Here is a 23,729-nt window from a genome sequence, read left to right as displayed (position 1 = left end):
CTACATTGTTGGTGGGATTGCAGACTGGTACAACCATTCTGGAAATCGGTCTGGAGGTTCCTCAGAAAACTGGACATTGAACTACCTGAGGAACCAGGTACCTTTCTTGGGCATATACCCAAAAGATGCCCCAACATATAACAAATACACATACTCCACAATGTTCATAGCAGCCTTATTTTTAATAGCCAGAAGCTGGAAAGAACCCAGATGCCCTTCAACAGAGGAATGGATACAGAAAATGTGGTACATCTACACAATGGAATATTACTCAGCTATCAAAAACAATGACTTTATGCAATTCATAGCAAATGGATGGAACTGGAAAAGATCATCCTTAGTGAGGTAACCCAATCTCAGAAAAACACACACGGTATGCACTCATTGATAAGTGGATATTAGCCCAAATGCTTGAATTGCCCTAAATGCACAGAACACATGAAACTCAAGGAGGATGACCAAAATGCTAATGCTTCATTTCTCCTTCAAAAGGGGAACAAGAATACCCTTGGGAGGGAATAGGGAGGCGAAGTTTTGAACAGAGGCTGAAGAAACACCCATTTAGAGCCTGCCCCACATGTGGCCCATACATATACAGCCACCAAAGTAGATAAGATGGATGAAGCAAAGAAGTGCAGGCTGACAGGAATGGGATGTAGCTCTCGACTGAGAGACACAGCCAGAATACAGCAAATACATAGGCGAATGCCAGCAGCAAACCATTGAACTGAGAACAGGACCCCCATTGAAGGATTCGGAGAAAGGACTGAAAGAGCTTGAAGGGGCTTGAGACCCTGTATGAACAACAATGCCAAGCAACCAGAGCTTTCAGGGACTAAGCCACTACCCAAAGACTATTCATGGTCTGACCCTGGGCTCCAACTGCATACGTAGCAATGAATAGCCTAGTAAGAGCACTAGTGGAAGGGGAAGCTCTTGGTCCTGCCAAGACTGAACCCCCAGTGAATGTGATTGTTGGGAGAGGGCAATAATGGGGGGAGGATGGGGAGGGGAACACCCATATAGAAGGGGAGGCGGAGGGGTCAGGGGGATGTTTGCCTGGAAACCGGGAAAGGGAATAACATTTGAAATGTAAATAAGACATACCCAGTTTAATAAAGATGTAGGAAAAAAATTCACAATTGTTTTGTATGAAGTTACATTTACAGTGGAAAATATTGATACAGGACTTAGATTTTGAACAAATGTTAGTAAAATATTTAATGTAAGTTATATTGATTGTATACTTTCTAATTTTGTTACTATATCAAAATCTGACATATACCAGCCTTTGTTTGATTTCTTGTGAGCATTAGAGGACCTTGATATTCTGTAAAAGACTTATAAATATTGGAAGAAGTAAGTCAAGGTTTGAACGGAAAATATAAGATAGTGGGATTGATTATTGCTGGTATAGTGATATAGCTATTTAATTTGTAACACTATTGCTTTGATTTTTGTTAATCATTTAGCAAAAATGTTAATGTTTTGTGTACTCCAGAAGATTTATATGTTTGGAACAATGGATTGATGATCTTTGTGTTACCCGAATGGTGATAATGCTGGAGATAGTGTTGACTATTCTTCCCAGGAATGTCATCTATGTGAAGCTGCTGGTGACCAGGGAACTCTGCCCTGGTTGTGTGGATATCAGACATAGTTCCCTTGCCTGCTGGTCCTTCAGGAGAGGGTCAGCTGGTCCTGAACCATCAAGGAAGAGACTTTGACATCTTTGCTGCTATGTTAGCAGCCATTGCTGCTACAGCCACTGTTGCTGCAGAATCTGGGATTGCCCTCTCACAGTCTGATGTTAACACAATCACGATGGAAAAACTTTCAAGAGAAGTTGCTGGCAATTGGGAATTCTAAATTTAATTCAGCAGTCAGTGCTTTTACAGTAGCAGCTTATGGCCCTTGGTTTTATGGCCCTTGGTGTTATGGCCCTTGGGCTTGTGCTTCTTTTCACATGCGCAACCAGCACTCCCAGTCTCGTGGATTAAACAGTTGTTGTTCTTGTCAGGAGACAATCGCTCTGCCCAAATCTGGCTCAGCCTTTACAAGAAGCAGTTAGCCAAAGGTGGGCAACTATTTGGGACCAATCCTCACCTAAGACAGAGGGCTCTGAGACTGGCAGAATTTTTCAGAGACAGGCAAGAGGTTAATATCCCAAAGTATCCTAAGACAGGCGCTGCTTAATAAAAATAAAATGGGGGGAGGGGGACTTGTCAGACCCTCCTGGACTCTGTCAGTGTTTGCCCCCTGCTGAGCTTCGCTGACGCTTGTGAAAGCCTTTATTCTCTTGTAGGAACATCCTGGTCTTCCTGTCCACCATAGTGAGTAGCTAAACCTGAACACTAGTTCTTTTGGTCTCAGCTTTAGTTTCAGTTTCTTTTTCTCCATTGTGCTTCCACTCAGTGGTTGGGGTATATATTCTGTGTACCCAGTAAAAGCTTTGGCATTCATTTTCTTGAAACATGAGTGACCAGAGTCTGTGTGTTTCTTTTTAAATCTCGCAGGCCTGTGTCTCAGTATCCTGACAATGCAGGCATCGTCATGAAATCACCTAAGTAGAAACAAAAAGAACTACACAATGAATCAACAAAACCAGGAGCTGGTTCTTTGAGAAAATCAACAAGAGAGATAAACTGTTAGGCAAACAAATCAGAGGACACATAAAGAGTATCTGAATTACCAAAATCAGAAATGAAAAGAAAGACATAACAACAGAATCTGAGGAAAGTCAAAAAGTCAGCAGGTCCTACAACAAAAGTCTATGTTCAACAAAACTGGAAAAGCTGGAGGAAATGAACAATTTTCTAGACTGATACAAGGTACCAAAGTTAATCAGGATCAGATAAACCATCTGATCATTCCCATAACTCCTAAAAAAATAGAAGCAGTTATTAAAATTAAAAAAAATATTCCAAATCCAAAAAAAAATGCCCAGGGTTTAGTACAGATTTCTACTACATCATTGTAGAAGACCTAATACCAATACTCTCCAAATTATTCCGCAAATTAGAAACCGAAGGAACACTACCCAATCTTTTCTATGAATCCACAATTATTCTTATACCTAAACTACACCAAGATACTACAAAAAGGAGACCTTCAGACCAACTTCCCAATTTATGAATATTGATGCAAAAATACTCAATAAAATTCTCACAAACTGAATCTAAGAACACATCAAAACAATCATCTATCATGATTAAGTAGGCATCATACCAGGATACAAGGATGTTTCAATATTCAGAAATCCATCAATGTAATCCACTATATAAACAAACTCAAAAAAAAAGAACATGATCATCTTATTAGATGTTGAGAAAACATTTGACAAAATTCAATACTCCTTCATGTTAAAAGGCTTATAATGCCAGCAATTTAAGGCCCATACCTAAACATAGTAAAAGCAATATACAGCAAACCAGTACCCAACATCAAACTAAATGGAGAAAAACTTGAAGCAATCCTACTAAAATCAGGGACTAGACAAGGCTGCCCACTCTCTCCCTACCTTTTCAATAAAGTACTCAAAGTCCTTGCCAGAGAAATTAGAAAACAGAATGAGGTCAACAGATAAAAATTGGAAACGGCAAAACACCACTTTTTGCAGATGATATGATAGTATATATAAGGGAGCCACCCAAAAAGTTCCACCAGAGAACTACTTAGCCTGATAAACAACTTCAGCAAATTGTCTGCATATGAAATTAAGTCAAACAAATGAATAGTCTTCCTCTACTCAAAGGATAAACAGTCTGAGAAAGAATTTAGGAAAATGACACTCTTCACAATGGTCACAATAAAATAAAACACCTGGTTGTGAATCTAACCAAGCAAGGGAAAGATATGTATGACAAGAATTTCAAGTCTCTGAGGAAAGAAATTGAAAAAGATCTCAGAAGATGGAAAGAACTTCCATGTGCTTGGATTAGGAGGATTAATATTGTAAAAATGGCCATCTTACCAAAAGCAATCTACAGATTCAATGCAATTCTCATCAAAATTTCAACTCAATTCTTCATACAGTTAGAAAGAGCAATTTGCAAATTCATTGGGAATAACAAAAAACTCGGGTTAGCTAAAATATCCTGAACAATAAAAGAACTTCTAGGGGAATCAACATCCCTGACCTCAAGGGGTATTACAGAGCAATAGTGATAAAAACTGTAAGATATTGGTACAGAGATAGGCAGGTAGATTAATGGAATAGAAGTAAAGATCCAGAAATGAACCCTCAAACCTACAGTCACTTGATCTGTGACAAAGGAGCTAAAATCATCCAGTGGGGAAAAGGCAGTATTTTCAACAAATGGTGCTGGTTCAACTGGAGGTCAGCATGTAGAAGAATGCAAATCGATCCATTCTTATTACCCTGTACAAAGTTTAAGTCCAAGTGGATCAAGGACCTCCACATGAAATCAGATATACTCAAACTGATAGAAAAAATATGGGGAAGAGCCTTGAACACATGGGCACTGGGGAAATTTTCCTGAACAGAACACCAATGGTTTATGCTCTAAAATGAAGAATCAACAAATGGGACCTCACAGGGTTGGAAAACTTCTCTAAGGCAAAGGACACTGTCACTAGGACAATATGGCACCCTACAGATTGGGAAAAGGCCTTTCTTTACCAATCCTACACATGATACAAGGATAATATCCAAAATACACTCTGAAAGTTAGACTCCAGAGAATCAAATAATCCTATTAAAAAATGGGGTATAGAGCTAAACAAAGAATTCTCAGCTGAAAAATATCAAATGGCTGAGAAGTAACTAATGAAATGTTCAACATCCATAGTCATCAAGGAAATGCAAATCAAAACAACCCTGAGATTCTATCTCACACCAGTCAGAATGGCTAAGTTCAAAAACTCAGGTGACAACAGATGCTGGTGAGGATGTGGAGAAAGAGGAACACTCCTCCATTGTTGGTGGGATGGCAAACTGGTACAACCACTCTGGAAATCAGTCTGGAGGTTCCTCAGAAAATTGGGCATTGCAGAACCTGAGGACCCAGCTATACCTCTCCTAGGCATATACCCAAAAGATGCTCTAGTGTATAAAATGGACACATTCTCCACCATGTTTATAGAAGCCTTATATATAATAGCCAGAAGCTGGAAAGAACCCAGATGCCCTTCAACAAAGGAATGGATACAGAAATTGTGGTACATCTACACAATGATGTACTACTCAGCTATCAAAAACAATGATTTCATAAAATTCATAGGCAAATGAATGGAACTAGTAAATATCCTGAGTAAGGTAATCCAAACACAAAAACCACACATGGTATGCCTTCACTGATAAGTGAATATTAGCCCAAAACCTGGAATTACCCAAGATAAAATCCACAGACCACATGAAGTTCAAGGAAAAGGACAACCAAAGTGTGGATGCTTTAGCCCTTATTAAAAGGTGGAACAAATATATTCATAGGAAGGGATATGGAGTCTATGTTTGGAGCAGAGACTGAAGGAATGGCTATTCTGAGCCTGTTCTACCTGGGAACCCAACCCGCATGCATACAGCCAAACCCAGACAATATAGATGATGCCAAGAAGTGCATGCTGACAGGAGCCTGATATAGCTGTCTCCTGAGATTCTCTGCCAGAGCATGACAAATACAGAGAGTGCTTGCAGCCAACCCTTGAACTGAGAAAGGATTACAGGAGCTGAAGGGGCTTGCAACCCCATAAGAACAACAATATCAACCAACAAGAGTTCCCAGAGACTAAGCCACCATCCAAAAGGTACCCATGGACAGACCCATGGCTCCAATGGCATATGTAGCAGAGGATGGCCTTGTTGGGCACCAATGGGAATAGAAGCCCTTGGTCTTGCCAAGGTTGGATCCCCCTGTGTAGGGGAATATCAAAGCAGGTAGGTAGGAAGTGGCTGTTGGATGGGTTGGGGAACACCCTCACAGAAGAAAGGTTAGGGAGGATGGGATAGGGGGTTTTTGGATGGGAAACTGGGAAAGGGGATAACATTTGAAATGTAAATTTAAAAATATACAATAAAAAAGAAGAAATGATAAAATGAGAGAAACTTTTGATTCTACCAATTTAAAAGTACACCTGAAACCTCTAATAAAACAAGAAAGCACATAGAAGAAAAATAGAATGCAGGAAATAATCAAAATCAGGACTGAAATCAATCAGTTAGAAACAAGGAAAACAGTGCAAACAATCAATAGACACAAGAGCAGGTTCTTTGAGAAAATCCACAACTCAGTTAATCTCTTACCCAAAAGACAAGAGAGAGAGAGTATTCAAATAAAATCAGAAATGAAAAGGGAGACATGGACGAGTCAGGGGCGGGCTTATAAGCTGGAAGTGCAGATTTGTTGTAAGGACCTTGGAAACTGTGCTCAACTCAGAAACCACACGGACAGAAGCCTGCCATTGTATGCCTTTGGCTCTTTCTACAATTAGAAGGAAACGGGGACATATCTCTGACGCCATAGGAAAACACCAAATGCCATCTGGAACCCTGGTGCACAGAAGCTCCCGGAAAGGGCGGCGCAGATCTTCCTGGTTGCTGCCACTGCAGAGAGCTCATAGGCAGCACCCCACGAGCAAACTTAAGCCTCAGAACCACAGGTAAGACCAACATTTCTGCTGCAAGTGACCTGCCTGGTGAACTCAAGACACAGGCCCACAGGAACAGCTGAAGACCTGTAGATAGGGAAAACTACATGCCAGAAAGCAGAACACTCTGTCCCCATAACTGGCTGAAAGAAAACAGGAAAACAGGTCTACAGCACTCCTGACATGCAAGCTTATAGGACAGTCTAGCCACTGTCAGAAATAGCAGAACAAAGTAACACTAGAGATAATCTGATGGCGAGAAGCAAGCACAGGAACCCAAGCAACAGAAACCAAGACTACATGGCTTCATCGGAGCCCAATTCTCCCACCAAAGCAAACACGGAATATCCAAACACACCAGAAAAGCAAGATCTAGTTTCAAAATCATATTTGATCATGATTCTGGAGGACTTCAAGAAAGACGTGAAGAACTCCCTTAGAGAAACATAGGAAAACATTAATAAACAAGTAGAAGCCTACAGAGAGCAATCACAAAAATCCCTGAAAGAATTCCAGGAAAACATAAATAAACAAGTACAAGCCCATAGAGAGGAGTCACAAAAATCCCTGAAAGAATTCCAGGAAAACACAATCAAACAGTTGAAGAAATTAAAAATGGAAATAGAAGCAATCAAGAAAGAACACATGGAAACAACCCTGGATATAGAAAACCAAAAGAAGAGACAAGTAGCTATAGATACGAGCTTCACCAACAGAATACAAGAGATGGAAGAGAGAATCTCAGGAGCAGAAGATTCCATAGAAGTCATTGACTCAAATGTCAAAGATAATGTTAATCAGAAAAAGCTACTGGTCCAAAACATACAGGAAATCCGGGACTCAATGAGAAGATCAAACCTAAGGATAATAGGTATAGAAGAGAGTGAAGACTCCCAGCTCAAAGGACCAGTAAATATCTTTAACAAAATCATAGAAGAAAACCTCCCTAACCTAAAAAAAGAGATACCCATAGGCATACAAGAAGCCTACAGAACTCCAAATACATTGGACCAGAAAAAAAACACCTCCCGTCACATAATAGTCAAAACACCAAACGCACAAAATAAGGAAAGAATATTAAAAGCAGTAAGGGAAAAAGGTCAAGTAACATATAAATGCAGACCTATCAGAATCACACCAGACTTTTCGCCAGAGACTATGAAAGCCAGAAGATCCTGGACAGATGTCATACAGACCCTAAGAGAACACAACTGCCAGCCCAGGTTACTGTATCCTGCAAAACTCTCAATTAACATAGATGGAGAAACAAAGATATTCCATGACAAAACCAAATTTACACAATATCTTTCTACAAATCCAGCACTACAAGGATAATAAATGGCAAAGCCCAACATAAGGAGGCAAGCTATACCCTAGAAGAAGCAAGAAACTAATCGTCTTGGCAACAAAACAATGAGAAGAAAAGCATACAAACATAACCTCATATCCAAATATGAATATAACAGGAAGCAATAATCACTATTCCTTAATATCTCTCAACATCAATGGCCTCAACTCCCCAATAAAAAGACGTAGATTAACAAACGGGATACGCAATGAGGATCCTGCATTCTGCTGCCTACAGGAAACACACCTCAGAGACAAAGACAGACACTACCTCAGAGTGAAAGGCTGGAAAACAACTTTCCAAGCAAATGGTCGGAAGATGCCAGCTGGAGTAGCCATTCTAATATCAAATAAAATGAATTTTCAACTAAAAGTCATCAAAAAAGATAAGGAAGTACATTTCATATTCATCAAAGGAAAAATCCACCAAGAACTCTCAATCTTAAATATCTATGCCCCAAATACAAGGGCACCTACATACGTAAAAGAAACCTTACTAAAGCTCAAAACACACATTGCACCTCACACAATAATAGTAGGAGATTTCAACACCCCACTCTCATCAATGGACAGATCATGGAAACAGAAATTAAACAGAGACATAGACAGACTAAGAGAAATCATGAGCCAAATGGACTTAACAGATATTTATAGAACATTTCTATCCTAAAGCAAAAGGATATACCTTCTTCTCAGCTCCTCATGGTACTTTCTCCAAAATTGACCATATAATTGGTCAAAAAACAGGCCTCAACAGGTACAGAAAGATAAAAATAATCCCATGTGTGCTATCAGACCACCACGGCCTAAAACTGGTCTTCAATAACAATAAGGAAAGAATGCCCACATATACATGGAAATTGAACAATGCTCTACTCAATGATAACCTGGTCAAGGAAGAAATAAAGAAAGAAATTAAAAACTTTTTAGAATTTAATGAAAATGAAGGTACAACATACACAAATTTATGGGACACAATGAAAGCTGTGCTAAGAGGAAAACTCATAGCCCTGAGTACCTACAGAAAGAAACAGGAAAGAGCATATGTCAGCAGCTTGACAGCACACGTAAAAGCTCTATAACAAAAAGAAGCAAATACACCCAGGAGGAGTAGAAGGCAGGAAATAATCAAACTCAGAGCTGAAATCAACCAAGTAGAAACAAAAAGGACCATAGAAAGAATCAACAGAACCAAAAGTTGGTTCTTTGAGAAAATCAACAAGATAGATAAACCCTTAGCCAGACTAACGAGAGGACACAGAGAGTGTTTCCAAATTAACAAAATCAGAAATGAAAAGGGAGACATAACTACAGATTCAGAGGAAATTCAAAAAATCATCAGATCTTACTATAAAAGCCTATATTCAACAAAACTTGAAAATCTAAATCAGGAACAGATAAACAAGTTAAACAACTCCATAACTCCTAAGGAAATAGAAGCAGTCATTAAAGGTCTCCCAAACAAAAAGACCCCAGGTCCAGACAGTTTTAGTGCAGAATTCTATCAGACCTTCATAGAAGATCTCATACTAATAGTATCCAAACTATTCCACAAAATTGAAACAGATGGAGCACTACCGAATTCCTTCTATGAAGCCACAATTGCTCTTATACCTAAACCACACAAAGAGCCAACAAAGAAAAAGAACTTCAGACCAATTTCCCCTGTGAATATCAACTCAAAAATACTCAATAAAATTCTGGCAAACCGAATCCAACAGCATATCAAAACAATCACCCACCATGATCAAGTAGGCTTCATCCCAGGCATGCAGGGATGGTTTAACATATGGAAAACCATCAACGTGATCCATTATATAAACAAACTTAAAGAACAAAACCACATAATCATTTCATTAGATGCTGAGAAAGCATTTGACAAAATTCAACACCCCTTCATGATAAAAGTCCTGGAAAGAATAGGAATTCGAAGCCCATACCTAAACATAGTAAAAGCCATATACAGCAAACCAGTTGCTAACATTAAACTAAATGGAGAAAAACTTGAAGCAATCCCACTAAAATCAGGGACTAGACAAGGCTGCCCACTCTCTCCCTACTTATTCAATATACTTCTGGAAAATCTAGCCAGAGAAAATAGACAACAAAAGAAGGTCAAGGGGTTAGAGATTGGAAAAGAAGAAGTCAAAATATCACTATTTGCAGATGATATGATAGTATATTTAAGTGATCCCAAAAGTTCCACCAGAGAACTACTAAAGCTGATGAACAACTTCAGCAAAGTGGCTGGGTATAAAATTATCTCAAATAAATCAGTAGCCTTCCTCTACACAAAAGAGAAACAAGCCGAGATAGAAATTAGGGAAACCACACCCTTCATAATAGACCCAAATAATATAAAGTACCTCGGTGTGACTTTAACCAAGCAAGTAAAAGATCTGTACAATAAGAACTTCAAGACACTGAAGAAAGAAATTGAAGAATACCTCAGAAGATGGAAAGATCTCCCATGCTCATGGATTGGCAGGATTAATATAGTAAAAATGGGCATTTTATCAAAAGCGATCTACAGATTCAATGCAATCCCCATCAAAATACCAATCCAATTCTTCAAAGAGTTAGACAGAACAATTTGCAAATTCATCTGGAATAACAAAAAACCCAGGATAGCTAAAACTATCCTCAACAATAAAAGGACTTCAGGGGGAATCACTATCCCTGAACTCAAGCAGTATTACAGAGCAATAGTGATAAAAACTGCATGGTATTGGTACAGAGACAGACAGATAGACCAATGGAACAGAATTGAAGACCCAGAAATGAACCCACACACCTATGGGCACTTGATTTTTGACAAAGGAGCCAAAACCATCCAATGGAAAAAAGATAGCATTTTCAGCAAATGGTTCTGGTTCAACTGGAGGTCAACATGTAGAAGAATGCAGATCGATCCATGCTTATCACCCTGTACAAAGCTTAAGTCCAAGTGGATCAAGGACCTCCACATCAAGCCAGATATACTCAAACTAATAGAAGAAAAACTAGGGCAGCTTCTCGAACACATGGGCACTGGAAAAAATTTCCTGAACAAAACACCAGTGGCTTATGCTCTAAGATCAAGAATCGACAAATGGGATCTCATAAAACTGCAAAGCTTCTGTAAGGCAAAGGACACTGTGATTAGGACAAAATGGCAACCAACAGATTGGGAAAAGATCTTTACCAATCCTACAACAGATAGAGCCCTTCTATCCAAAATATACAAAGAACTCAAGAAGTTAGACCGCAGGGAGACAAATAACCCTATTAAAAAATGGGGTTCAGTGTTAAACAAAGAATTCACAGCTGAGGAATGCTGAATGGCTGAGAAACACCTAAAGAAATGTTCAACATCTTTAGTCATAAGGGAAATGTAGATCAAAACAACCCTGAGATTCCACCTCATACCAGTGAGAATGGCTAAGATCAAAAACTCAGGTGACAGCAGATGCTGGCCAGGATGCGGAGAAAGAGGAACACACCTCCATTGTTGGTGGGATTGCAGACTGGTAAAACCATTCTGGAAATCAGTCTGGAGGTTCCTCAGAAAATTGGACATTGAACTGCCTGAGGATCCAGCTATACCTCTCTTGGGCATATACCCAAAAGATGCCCCAACATATAAAAAAGACACGTGCTCTACTATGTTCATCGCAGCCTTATTTATAATAGCCAGAAGCTGGAAAGAACCCAGATGCCCTTCAACAGAGGAATGGATACAGAAAATGTGGTACATCTACACAATGGAATATTACTCAGCTATCAAAAACAATTACTTTATGAAATTCATAGGCAAATGGTCGGAACTGGAAAATATCATCCTGAGTGAGGTAACCCAATCACAGAAAAACACACATGGTATGCACTCATTGATAAGTGGCTATTAGCCCAAATGCTTGAATTACCCTAGATGCCTAGAACAAATGAAACTCAAGACGGATGATCAAAATATTAATGCTTCACTCCTTCTTTAAAAGGGAACAAGAATACCCTTGGCAGGGAATAGAGAGGCAAAGATTAAAACAGAGACAGAAGGAACACCCATTCAGAGCCTGCCCCACATGTGGCCCATACATATACAGCCACCCAAATAGACAAGATGGATGAAGCAAAGAAGTGCAGGGAGACAGGAGCCGGATGGAGATCGCTCCTGAGAGACACAGCCAGAATACAGCAAATACAGAGGTGAATGCCAGCAGCAAACCACTGAACTGAGAATAGGACCCCCGTTGAAGGAATCAGAGAAAGAACTGGAAGAGCTTGAAGAGGCTGGAGACTCCATATGTACAACAATGCCAAGCAACCAGAGCTTCCAAGGGACTAAGCCACTACTTAAAGACTATACATGGACTGACCCTGGACTCTGACCTCATAGGTAGCAATGAATATCCTAGTAAGAGCACCAGTGGAAGGGGAAGCCCTGGGTCCTGCTAAGACTGAACCCCCAGTGAACTAGATTGTTGGGGGGAGGGCGGCAATGGAGGGAGGATGGGGAGGGGAACACCCATAAAGAAGGGGAGGGGGAGGGATTAGGGGGATGTTTGCCTGGAAACCGGGAAAGGGAATAACACTCGAAATGTATATAAGAAATACTCAAGTTAATAAAAAAATAAAAAGAAGCAGAAAAAAAAGAAAATGGAGACATAACAACAGACCACAAGAAAATTCAGAGAAAGCCTAGGTCTTACCTCAAAAGCCTGATCTCAACAAAATTGAAAAATCTTAATTAAATGGATGGTTTTTCTAGACAAATATCCTCCAAAGTTAAAGCATTATCAGGTAACCTACTTAAACAGCCCTATAACCTCTGAAGAGATAGAAGCAGTCATTAAAAGTCTTCCAACACCCCCCCCAAAAAAAAACACTAGGGATAGATTGTTTTAGCACAGAATTCCATCAAACTTTCAAAGAAAAGCTAGTACCAATACTTCTTGAACTATCCCATGATATAGAAACAGAAAAACACTGACAAACTCATTCTATAAGGCCATAGTATCAGTGATGCCAAAACCACACAGAGAGTCAACAATGAAAGAAATTTCAGAACAATTTCTCTTAGGAATATTGATGCAAAAATACTAGCGAACCAATTCTTGGAACACATTAAAAACATCATCCATCCTGATCAAATAGACTTCATCCCAGAGATACAGGGGTAGTTCAATATATGAAACTCCATCAAAGTCACCCACCATATAAACAAACTGAAAGAAAATAAAGTCACATGATCATTTCATTAGATGCCGAAAAAGCTTAGGGATACAAAGCACATAGAAAAACATAATCAAAGCAATATGCAGCAAGCCAATAGCCAACATGAAGCTAAATGGAGAGAACCTTAAGGCAATTCCACTAAAATCAGGGGAAAGAAAAGGCTGCCTACTCTCTTCCTATCTACTCAATATAGTACTTGAAGTTCTAGCCAAAGCAACTAGACAAGTAAAGAAGATCAAGGGAATACTAATAGGAAAGAAAGAAATCAAAGTATCGCTATTTGTGATAATATTATAGTATACATAAGTAACCCCAAAAGTTCTACCAGAGAACTCCTACAGTTGATAAAAAAACCTTCACGAAAATGGCTGGATGACAAATTAACTAAAGGAAATCAACAGCCTTCCTTTATACAAATGATAAACAAGCTGAGAAAGAAATTAGGGAAATAACACCCTTTACAATAGCCATGAATTATATATAATATCTTGGTGTAACTCTAATCAAGCAAGTGAAAGATCTGTATGATATGAACCTTAAGTCCCTGAAGAAAGAAATTAAGATATCAGAAGATGGAAAGATTTCCCATGCTTATGGATAGGTAGGATTAGCATAGGGAAAATTACTATCTTACCAAAAGCAATCTACAGCTTCAGTAAAATCTGTGTCAAAATTCCAGCACATTTTTTATAAAAGACCAATTCTCAAATTCATATGGAAAGATAAAAATCCCTAGATAGCCAAAACAATCCTGAACAATAAAAGAACTTCAGGAGGAAGCACCATCCCTGATCTTAGGCTGTACTATCCATGAGTAATAGTGATAAAAACTGCATGGTATTGGTACAGAAACAGACATATTGACTGATGGAATTGAATAGAAGACCCAGAAATAATCCCACACACCTACAGACACTTAAATTTTGATAAAGAAGGCAAACCATACACTGGAAAAAGGAAGCATCTTCAAAACGGTGCTGGTCTGGTAGATGTCTGCACATAGAAGAATGCAATTATATCCATATTTATCACCCAGCACAAAATTCATGTCCAAGTGGATCGAGGGCCTCAACCTAAAACTGGATACACTAAATCTCATAGAAGAGAAAGTGGGAAATACCCTTGAACACATGTGCATTAGAGACAATGTCTTAAACATAACACCAATCACTCAGGCTCTAAGATCAACAATTGATAACAGGGATCTCATGTAACTGAAAATCTTCAGTAAGGCAAAGGACACTGTTAATCGGACGAAAAGGCAGCCTACCAGTTGGGAAAGGATATTCAACTACCCTACATCTGACAGAGAGCTAATATTCAAATTTACAAAAAACTCAAGAACTTAGACATCAAGAACCCAAATAACTCAATTAAAAAATGGGGTACAGAGCTAAACAGAGAATTCTCAACAGAAGAATCCCAAATGATCAAGAAGTACTGAAAGAAATATTCAAAATCTTTAGTCATCAGGTAAATGTGAATCAAATAACTTTGAGGTTCTATCATATACTCATCAGAATACCTAAGGTCAAAAACTCAAGAGCTAGCATATGCTGGCAAGGACATGGAGCAAGGGGAACACTCCTCCATTTCTGAGGTGAGTGCAAGCTTGTACAACCATGTTGGAAAACAATTTGGCAGTTTCTCAGTAAACTATGAGTAGTTCTACCCTAAGACCCAGCTATACCACTTCTGGGCATACTAAAAAGATGTTTTGCCATCCCACAAAGACACTTGCTCAACTATGTTCCTAGCAGCTTTATTCTCAACATCCAGAAACTGGAAACAACCTAGATGTCCCTCAACTAAAGAATGGATAAAGAAAATGTGCTATATCTGTACAATAGAATACTATTCATCTATTCAAAACAAAGACATCATTAATTTTGTAGTCAAATGGATGGATCTTGAGAATATCCTGAGTGAGGTAACTCAGTCCCAGAAGAATAAGCATGGTATTTTCTTACTTATAAATGGTTATTAGCCATAAAATACAAGATACTCATGCTAAACTCCACAGACCTGAAGAAACTAAACAAGACATAAGGCACAAGTGAGGATGCCTGAACCTCACTTAGAAGGGGGAATAAAATAGTCATAGGACGCAGGTGGAGGGAGGAAACTGGGTGAGAGGAGAATGGGAAGGGAAATGGGGGTGGTTCAGGAGAGAGACAGAAAAATGACCAGATGGCCATGAGAAAGAATGGAAATCTGTAGCTGTTGGGTTAGGAAATCTGAAGGGTATGTCATAGAGGCTTCCAGGAATCAATGAGGATGACATTCACTGAGACTCTCTCAGTGGGAATATAGAAGCTGAAGGGGCCTCTTTATGTAGCTAGGCAGGAATCTCAGTGAAGCAATAGGGACATCAACCCACCTAAAATCATTTCTACCCAAAATTAACCTTTTCAACATGAAATGCAGGCACTAGGGATGGTGCATAGACTGAGGGATTGGCCAACCAATAGCTAGCCTAAATAGAGACACATTCCAATGGTAAGCACCAATACCTGATAGTATCAATGATACTCTTCTATTTTTTCATACATGGCTGTCCTCTTGAGAGGCTTCACGCAACATCTAACTCAGACAGATGCAGGAACCCACAGCCAAGCATTGGGTAGAACTTGGAGTCTCTTATGAATGGGTTGGAGGAACATCTAGGGTCCCCAAAGCAGATAGGAACTCCAAAAGAAGAGTCAATGAACCTATACCCTATTGGGCTCTCTGAGACTGAACTGCCAACCAAAAACCATACATGAGCTTAGCTTATGCCCTGTGCACATATGTAGTAGATATGCAGCTTAGTATTCATGATGGTCTTGAACATCTGGAGAAGGGGCTATCCCTATTGCTGCTGTCTGTCTGTTGAATAAGTTCTTGTAGCTGGGCTTCCTTTTCTGGCCTCAGTGGAGAAGGTTGAGCCTAGTTCTGAATAGACTTGGTGTGCTGGTGTTGGGGGATATGCAGGAAGGAGCTCCACTCTCTCAGAGAAGAAGAGGAGGAAGGGATGGGGTGGCAGACTGTGGGATGGGGGATGGAAGGCAGTGGTCAGGAAGTAAAGTGAATAAAGAAGAACAGAATAAAATAAATCTTTAAAAAGAAAATAAATATCAACAAGGAAATTTTGAGGCATTTATAGATTTTTTTCAGTTTCCAATACCTACAAAATTGCACCCATTGTAGATAAGTATTGGCAAGATTATTTTTTTAATGTAAGGCCTCAGCTATTGCTGCAGCCCTTTGGAGCATTCTCATAGACTTCCTTGCTGTGTACACTAAGAACCCATCCAGACTCTAGAGATCCCCTTGTTCTCTTTCCTTCCTGAGCTTCCTCTGACAAAACCTTAGACACACACCTGCTTCAAGACTCCTCATGCAAACTTGCCACAGTATCACTCAGTTAAATATGTTTTCTAAGCAAGCCTCCATTAATATTAAACCTTCTTAATAAAGGGCAATATAAAGTTTATACGATACTAATAGGTTTGTTTCTTTGCTTTTTCCAGAGAGGATTCCTCTGTGTAACTCTGGCTTTCTCTGTAAACCATGCAGTTCTCACAGATTTTCCTGCCTCTGAGTCCTGAGGGCCGGGATCAAAGGTATGTGCCACCACTGCTCGTCCTGGTTAATAGATTACTATCTGAAATATTTTGACAGTGGCAAATTTAGTTTTAAAATCTCTGGTAAACAAATGACCTTAGGGCCAACACAGAGCCTTTATTATGTTTAATCTGTACCTTGCCCCACGCAAAATAAGAATAAAAAGTTAAATAGTATTACACAGTGGAATTCACCGTGGACACATTTCCTGTGGAGCATAATTATGTTCAGGCATCACACTGAGAAAGTATCCTCTGGGCCTGAACATTAGTGGAAAATAACTTCTCGGAGTGTCTACTTAATTTTTTTAATCTTAATATTCTTCTTTGCTAGGGTTTCTTAAAAATATAGCTGATTCCAAGACTTGACAAAAGAAAACATTTAATAAGCCTGAAACATCTTTTTACCTGAGAAAGTAAAGAGGCCCTCTTAAACTGAATAGCAACATGTCAAAAGGATATAGAAGCTTCAAAGGTCAAGAATGATTTTGGCATCAAAATAAGTCAGAACAGAGTAAGTCTATTTAAATAAGAATTTGTTGGTGTAGACACCTGTTGATATGCCAGAGATTGCTTCAAGAGCCCCATGAACATGAATATTAGAGAATATTTAATCCATATAATAAGATATTTTTAAAATCCTTGCTATACTCTCATAAATAACGTAAATAATTTATCAATTATTTGTAATAACCAACACAACATAGCCAGTTGTTAGATAGTTTAGGAAATAATTATCAAAGAAGCTTGGAATTTTCACTAAAAACACTTTTATTTTAACAATTTTTTCACATATAGTTGGCTAAGTATGCAGAGACAGAGTCCACAGATATGAAAATCTGGCTACATAAACAAACACAATGTTTAATCAAGGGAAAAAGAAAGTTCTGCTTCATAGAAGAATGACAGGAAATACAGAAGTAAAAACATAGTCAAAAAATTACCGTTTGGCACCCCTCACATGATGACTGGTTCAAGCTAGAAGCACAGTTGGTAAAGGGGACTATAATGATGAGTAAGATATAATAATAAAACACACCTCTGCTCCCAGACCCCGTGAAAGAGAGACCCAACCGCCTGGTCAGGTGGGCACTCCTGAGGCTGCAGAGCGGAAGAGACCACCAACATTGCCCACCCCTGCCAACATCCCTGGCCCAAGAGGAATCTGTATAAGGCCTCTGGGCTCCCGTGGGGGAGGGCCCAGGAGCGGCAGGACCCCTGCCTGAGACACCGCCTGAACCTGAAGGAAACAGACCGGATAAACAGTTCTCTGCACCCAAATCCCGTGGGAGGGAGAGCTAAACCTTCAGAGAGGCAGACAAGCCTGGGAAACCAGAAGAGACTGCTCTCTGCACACACATCTCGGACGCCAGAGGAAAACACCAAAGGCCATCTGGAACCCTGGTGCACTGAAGCTCCCAGAAGGGGTGGCGCAGGTCTTCCTGGTTGCTAGCGCCACAGAGAGCCAGAGGGCAGCACCCCGCGAGCGAACTTGAGCCTCAGGACCACAGGTAAGACGAACTTTTCTGCTGCAAGTGACCTGCCTGGTGAACTCAAGACACAGGCCCACAGGAACAGCTGAAGACCTGTAGAGAGGAAAAACTACACGCCTGAAAGCAGAACACTCTGTCCCTATAACTGACTGAAAGAGAGGAAAACAGATCTACAGCACTCCTGACACACAGGCTTATAGGACAGTCTAGCCACTGTCAGAAATAGCAGAACAAAGTAACACTAGAGATAATCTGATGGCGAGAGGCAAGCGCAGGAACCCAAGCAACAGAAACCAAAACTACATGGCTTCATCGGAGCCCAATTCTCCCCCCAAAACAAACATGGAATATCCAAACACACCAGAAATGCAAGATCTAGTTTCAAAATCTTATTTGATCATGATGCTGGAGGACTTCAAGAAAGACGTGAAGAACTCCCTTAGGGAAACACAGGAAAACATTAATAAACAAGTAGAAGCCTACAGAGAGGAATCGCAAAAATCCCTGAAAGAATCGCAAAAATCCCTGAAAGAATTCCAGGAAAACACAATCAAACAGTTGAAGGAAGTAAAAATGGAAATAGAAGCAATCAAGAAAGAACACATGGAAACAACCCTGGATATAGAAAACCAAAAGAAGAGACAAGGAGCTGTAGATACAAGCTTCACCAACAGAATACAAGAGATGGAAGAGAGAATCTCAGGAGCAGAAGATTCCATAGAAATCATTGACTCAACTGTCAAAGATAATGTAAAGCAGAAAAAGCTACTGGTCCAAAACATACAGGAAATCCAGGACTCAGTGAGAAGATCAAACCTAAGGATAATAGGTATAGAAGAGAGTGAAGACTCCCAGCTCAAAGGACCAGTAAATATCTTCAACAAAATCATAGAAGAAAACTGCCCTAACCTAAAAAAAGAGATACCCATAGGCATACAAGAAGCCTACAGAACTCCAAATACATTGGACCAGAAAAGAAACAACTCCCGTCACATAATAGTCAAAACACCAAATGCACTAAATAAAGAAAGAATATTAAAAGCAGTAAGGGAAAAAGGTCAAGTAACATATAAATGCAGACCTATCAGAATCACACCAGATTTCTCACCAAAAACTATGAAGGCCAGAAGATCCTGGAATGATGTCATACAGACCCTAAGAGAACACAAATGCCAGCCCAGGTTACTGTATCCTGCAAAACTCTCAATTAACATAGATGGAGAAACCAAGATATTCCATGACAAAACCAAATTTACACAATATCTTTCTACAAATCCAGCACTACAAAGGATAATAAATGGTAAAGCCCAACATAAGGAGGCAAGCTATACCCTAGAAGAAGCAAGAAACTAATCGTCTTGGCAACAAAACAAAGAGAATGAAAGCACACAAACATAACCTCACATCCAAATATGAATATAACGGGAAGCAATAATCACTATTCCTTAATATCTCTCAACATCAATTGCCTCAACTCCCCAATAAAAAGAAATAGATTAATAAACTGGATACGCAACGAGGACCCTGCATTCTGCTGCCTACAGGAAACACACCTCAGAGACAAAGACAGACACTACCTCAGAGTGAAAGGCTGGAAAACAACTTTCCAAGCAAATGGTCAGAAGAAGCAAGCTGGAGTAGCCATTCTAATATCAAATAAAATCAATTTTCAACTAAAAGTCATCAAAAAAGATAAGGAAGGACACTTCATATTCATCAAAGGAAAAATCCACCAAGATGAACTCTCAATCCTAAATATCTATGCCCCAAATACAAGGGCACTTACATAAGTAAAAGAAACCTTACTAAAGCTCAAAACACACATTGCACCTCACACAATAATAGTGGGAGATTTCAACACCCCACTCTCATCAATGGACAGATCATGGAAACAGAAAATAAACAGAGATGTAGACAGACTAAGAGAAGTCATGAGCCAAATGGACTTAACGGATATTTATAGAACATTCTATCCTAAAGCAAAAGGATATACCTTCTTCTCAGCTCCTCATGGTACTTTCTCCAAAATTGACCATATAATTGGTCAAAAAACGGGCCTCAACAGGTACAGAAAGATAAAAATAATCCCATGCATGCTATCGGACTACCACGGCCTAAAACTGGTCTTCAATAACAATAAGGGAAGAATGCCCACATATGTGGAAATTGAAAAATGCTCTACTCAATGACAATCTGGTCAAGAAAGAAAGAAAGAAAGAAATTAAAAACTTTTTAGAATTTAATGAAAATGAAGGTACAACATACCCAAACTTATGGGACACAATGAAAGCTATGCTAAGAGGAAAACTCATAGCGCTGAGTGCCTGCAGAAAGAAACAGGAAAGAGCATATGTCAGCAGCTTGACAACACACCTAAAAGCTCTAGAGCAAAAAGAAGCAAATACACCCAGGAGGAGTAGAAGGCAGGAAATAATCAAACTCAGAGCTGAAATCAACCAAGTAGAAACAAAAAGGACCATAGAAAGAATCAACAGAACCAAAAGTTGGTTCTTTGAGAAAATCAACAAGATAGATAAACCCTTAGCCAGACTAATGAGAGGACACAGAGAGTGCATCCAAATTAACAAAATCAGAAATGAAAAGGGAGACATAACAACAGATTCAGAGGAAATTCAAAAAATCATCAGATCTTACTATAAAATCCTATATTCAACAAAATTTCAAAATTCCTTGAAAATCTTCAGGAAACGAAAAATTTCCTAGACAGATACCAGGTATCGTAGTTAAATCAGGAACAGATAAACCAGTTAAACAACCCCATAACTCCTAAGGAAATAGAAGCAGTCATTAAAGGTCTCCCAACCAAAAAGAGCCCAGGTCCAGACGGGTTTAGTGCAGAATTCTATCAAACCTTCAAAGAAGACCTCATACCAACATTATCCAAACTATTCCACAAAATTGAAACAGATGGAGCACTACCGAATTCCTTCTATGAAGCCACAATTACTCATATACCTAAACCACACAAAGACACAACAAAGAAAGAGAACTTCAGACCAATTTCCCTTATGAATATCTATGCAAAAATACACAATAAAATTCTGGCAAACCGAATTCAACAGCACATCAAAACAATCATCCACCATGATCAAGTAGGCTTCATCCCAGGCATGCAGGGATGGTTTAATATACGGAAAACCATCAACGTGATCCATTATATAAACAAACTGAAAGAACAGAACCACATGATCATTTCATTAGATGCTGAGAAAGCATTTGACAAAATTCAACACCCCTTCATGATAAAAGTCCTGGAAAGAATAGGAATTCAAGGCCCATACCTAAACATAGTAAAAGCCATATACAGCAAACCAGTTGCTAACATTAAACTAAATGGAGAGAAACTTGAAGCAATCCCACTAAAATCAGGGACTAGACAAGGTTGCCCACTCTCTCCCTACTTATTCAATATACTTATTGAAGTTCTAGCCAGAGCAATCAGACAACAAAAGGAGATCAAGGGGATACATATCAGAAAAGAAGAAGTCAAAATATCACTATTTGCAGATGATATGATAGTATATTTAAGTGATCCCAAAAGTTCCACCAGAGAACTACTAAAGCTGATAAACAACTTCAGCAAAGTGGCTGGGTATAAAATTAACTCAAATAAATCAGTTGCCTTCCTCTATACAAAAGAGAAACAAGCCGAGAAAGAAATTAGGGAAACGACACCCTTCATAATAGACCCAAATAATATAAAGTACCTCGGTGTGACTTTAACCAAGCAAGTAAAAGATCTGTACAATAAGAACTTCAAGACACTGAGGAAAGAAATTGAAGAAGACCTCAGAAGATGGAAAGATCTCCCATGCTCATGGATTGGCAGGATTAATATAGTAAAAATGGCCATTTTACCAAAAGCAATCTACAGATTCAATGCAATCCCCATCAAATACCAATCCAATTCTTCCAAGTGTTAGACAGAACAATTTGCAAATTCATCTGGAATAACAAAAAACCCAGGATAGCTAAAGCTATCCTCAACAATAAAAGGACTTCAGGGGGAATCACTATCCCTGAACTCAAGCAGTATTACAGAGCAATAGTGATAAAAACTGCATGGTATTGGTACAGAGACAGACAGATAGACCAATGGAACAGAATTGAAGACCCAGAAATGAACCCACACACCTATGGTCACTTGATTTTTGACAAAGGAGCCAAAACCATCCAATGGAAAAAAGATAGCATTTTCAGCAAATGGTGCTGGTTCAACTGGAGGTCAACATGTAGAAGAATGCAGATAGATCCATGCTTCTCACCCTGTACAAAGCTTAAGTCCAAGTGGATCAAGGACCTCCACATCATACCAGACACACTCAAACTAATAGAAGAAAAACTAGGGAAGCATCTGGAACACATGGGCACTGGAAAAAATTTCCTGAAAAAAACACCAATGGCTTGTGCTCTAAGATCAAGAATCGACAAATGGGATCTCATAAAACTGCAAAGCTTCTGTAAGGCAAAAGACACTGTGGTTAGGACAAAATGGCAACCAACAGATTGGGAAAAGATCTTTACCAATCCTACAACAGATAGAGGCCTTATATCCAAAATATACAAAGAACTCAAGAAGTTAGACCGCAGGGAGACAAATAACCCTATTAAAAAATGGGGTTCAGAGCTAAACAAAGAATTCACAGCTGAGGAATGCCGAATGGCTGAGAAACACCTAAAGAAATGTTCAACATCTTTAGTCATAAGGGAAATGCAAATCAAAACAACCCTGAGATTCCACCTCACACCAGTGAGAATGGCTAAGATCAAAAACTCAGGTGACAGCAGATGCTGGCGAGGATGTGGAGAAAGAGGAACACTCCTCCATTGTTGGTGGGATTGCAGACTGGTAAAACCATTCTGGAAATCAGTCTGGAGGTTCCTCAGAAAATTGGACATTGAACTGCCTGAGGATCCAGCTATACCTCTCTTGGGCATATACCCAAATGATGCCTCAACATATAAAAGAGACACGTGCTCCACTATGTTCATCGCAGCCTTATTTATAATAGCCAGAAAATGGAAAGAACCCAGATGCCCTTCAACAGAGGAATGGATACAGACAATGAGGTACATCTACACAATGGAATATTACTCAGCTATCAAAACAACGACTTTATGAAATTCGTAGGCAAATGTTTGGAACTGGAAAATATCATCCTGAGTGAGCTAACCCAATCACAGAAAGACATACATGGTATGCACTCATTGATAAGTGGCTATTAGCCCAAATGCTTGAATTACCCTAGATCCCTAGAACAAACGAAACTCAAGACGGATGATCAAAATGTGAATGCTTCACTCCTTCTTTAAATGAGGAAAAAGAATACCCTTGGCAGGGAAGGGAGAGGCAAAGATTAAAACAGAGACTGAAGGAACACCCATTCAAAGCCTGCCCCACATGTGGCCCATACATATACAGCCACCCAATTAGACAAGATGT

At 39.3% G+C, this 23,729-nt stretch overlaps 1 protein-coding gene across 8 annotated transcripts in view; it reads right to left on the bottom strand.

Annotated features, from left to right (window-relative positions):
* Positions 1 to 23,729, bottom strand: part of Rp1 (RP1, axonemal microtubule associated) — a 362,732-nt gene that overhangs the window by 59,996 nt on the left and 279,007 nt on the right. The window lies entirely within an intron of this gene.

This window comes from Rattus norvegicus, chromosome 5, assembly GCF_021556685.1.
Source record: "Rattus norvegicus strain SHRSP/BbbUtx chromosome 5, alternate assembly SHRSP_T2T, whole genome shotgun sequence".
NCBI lineage: Eukaryota > Metazoa > Chordata > Mammalia > Rodentia > Muridae > Rattus > Rattus norvegicus.
The sequence above is the reverse complement of the archived record's forward strand: the minus strand, read 5'-3'. Positions and strand labels throughout refer to the sequence as shown.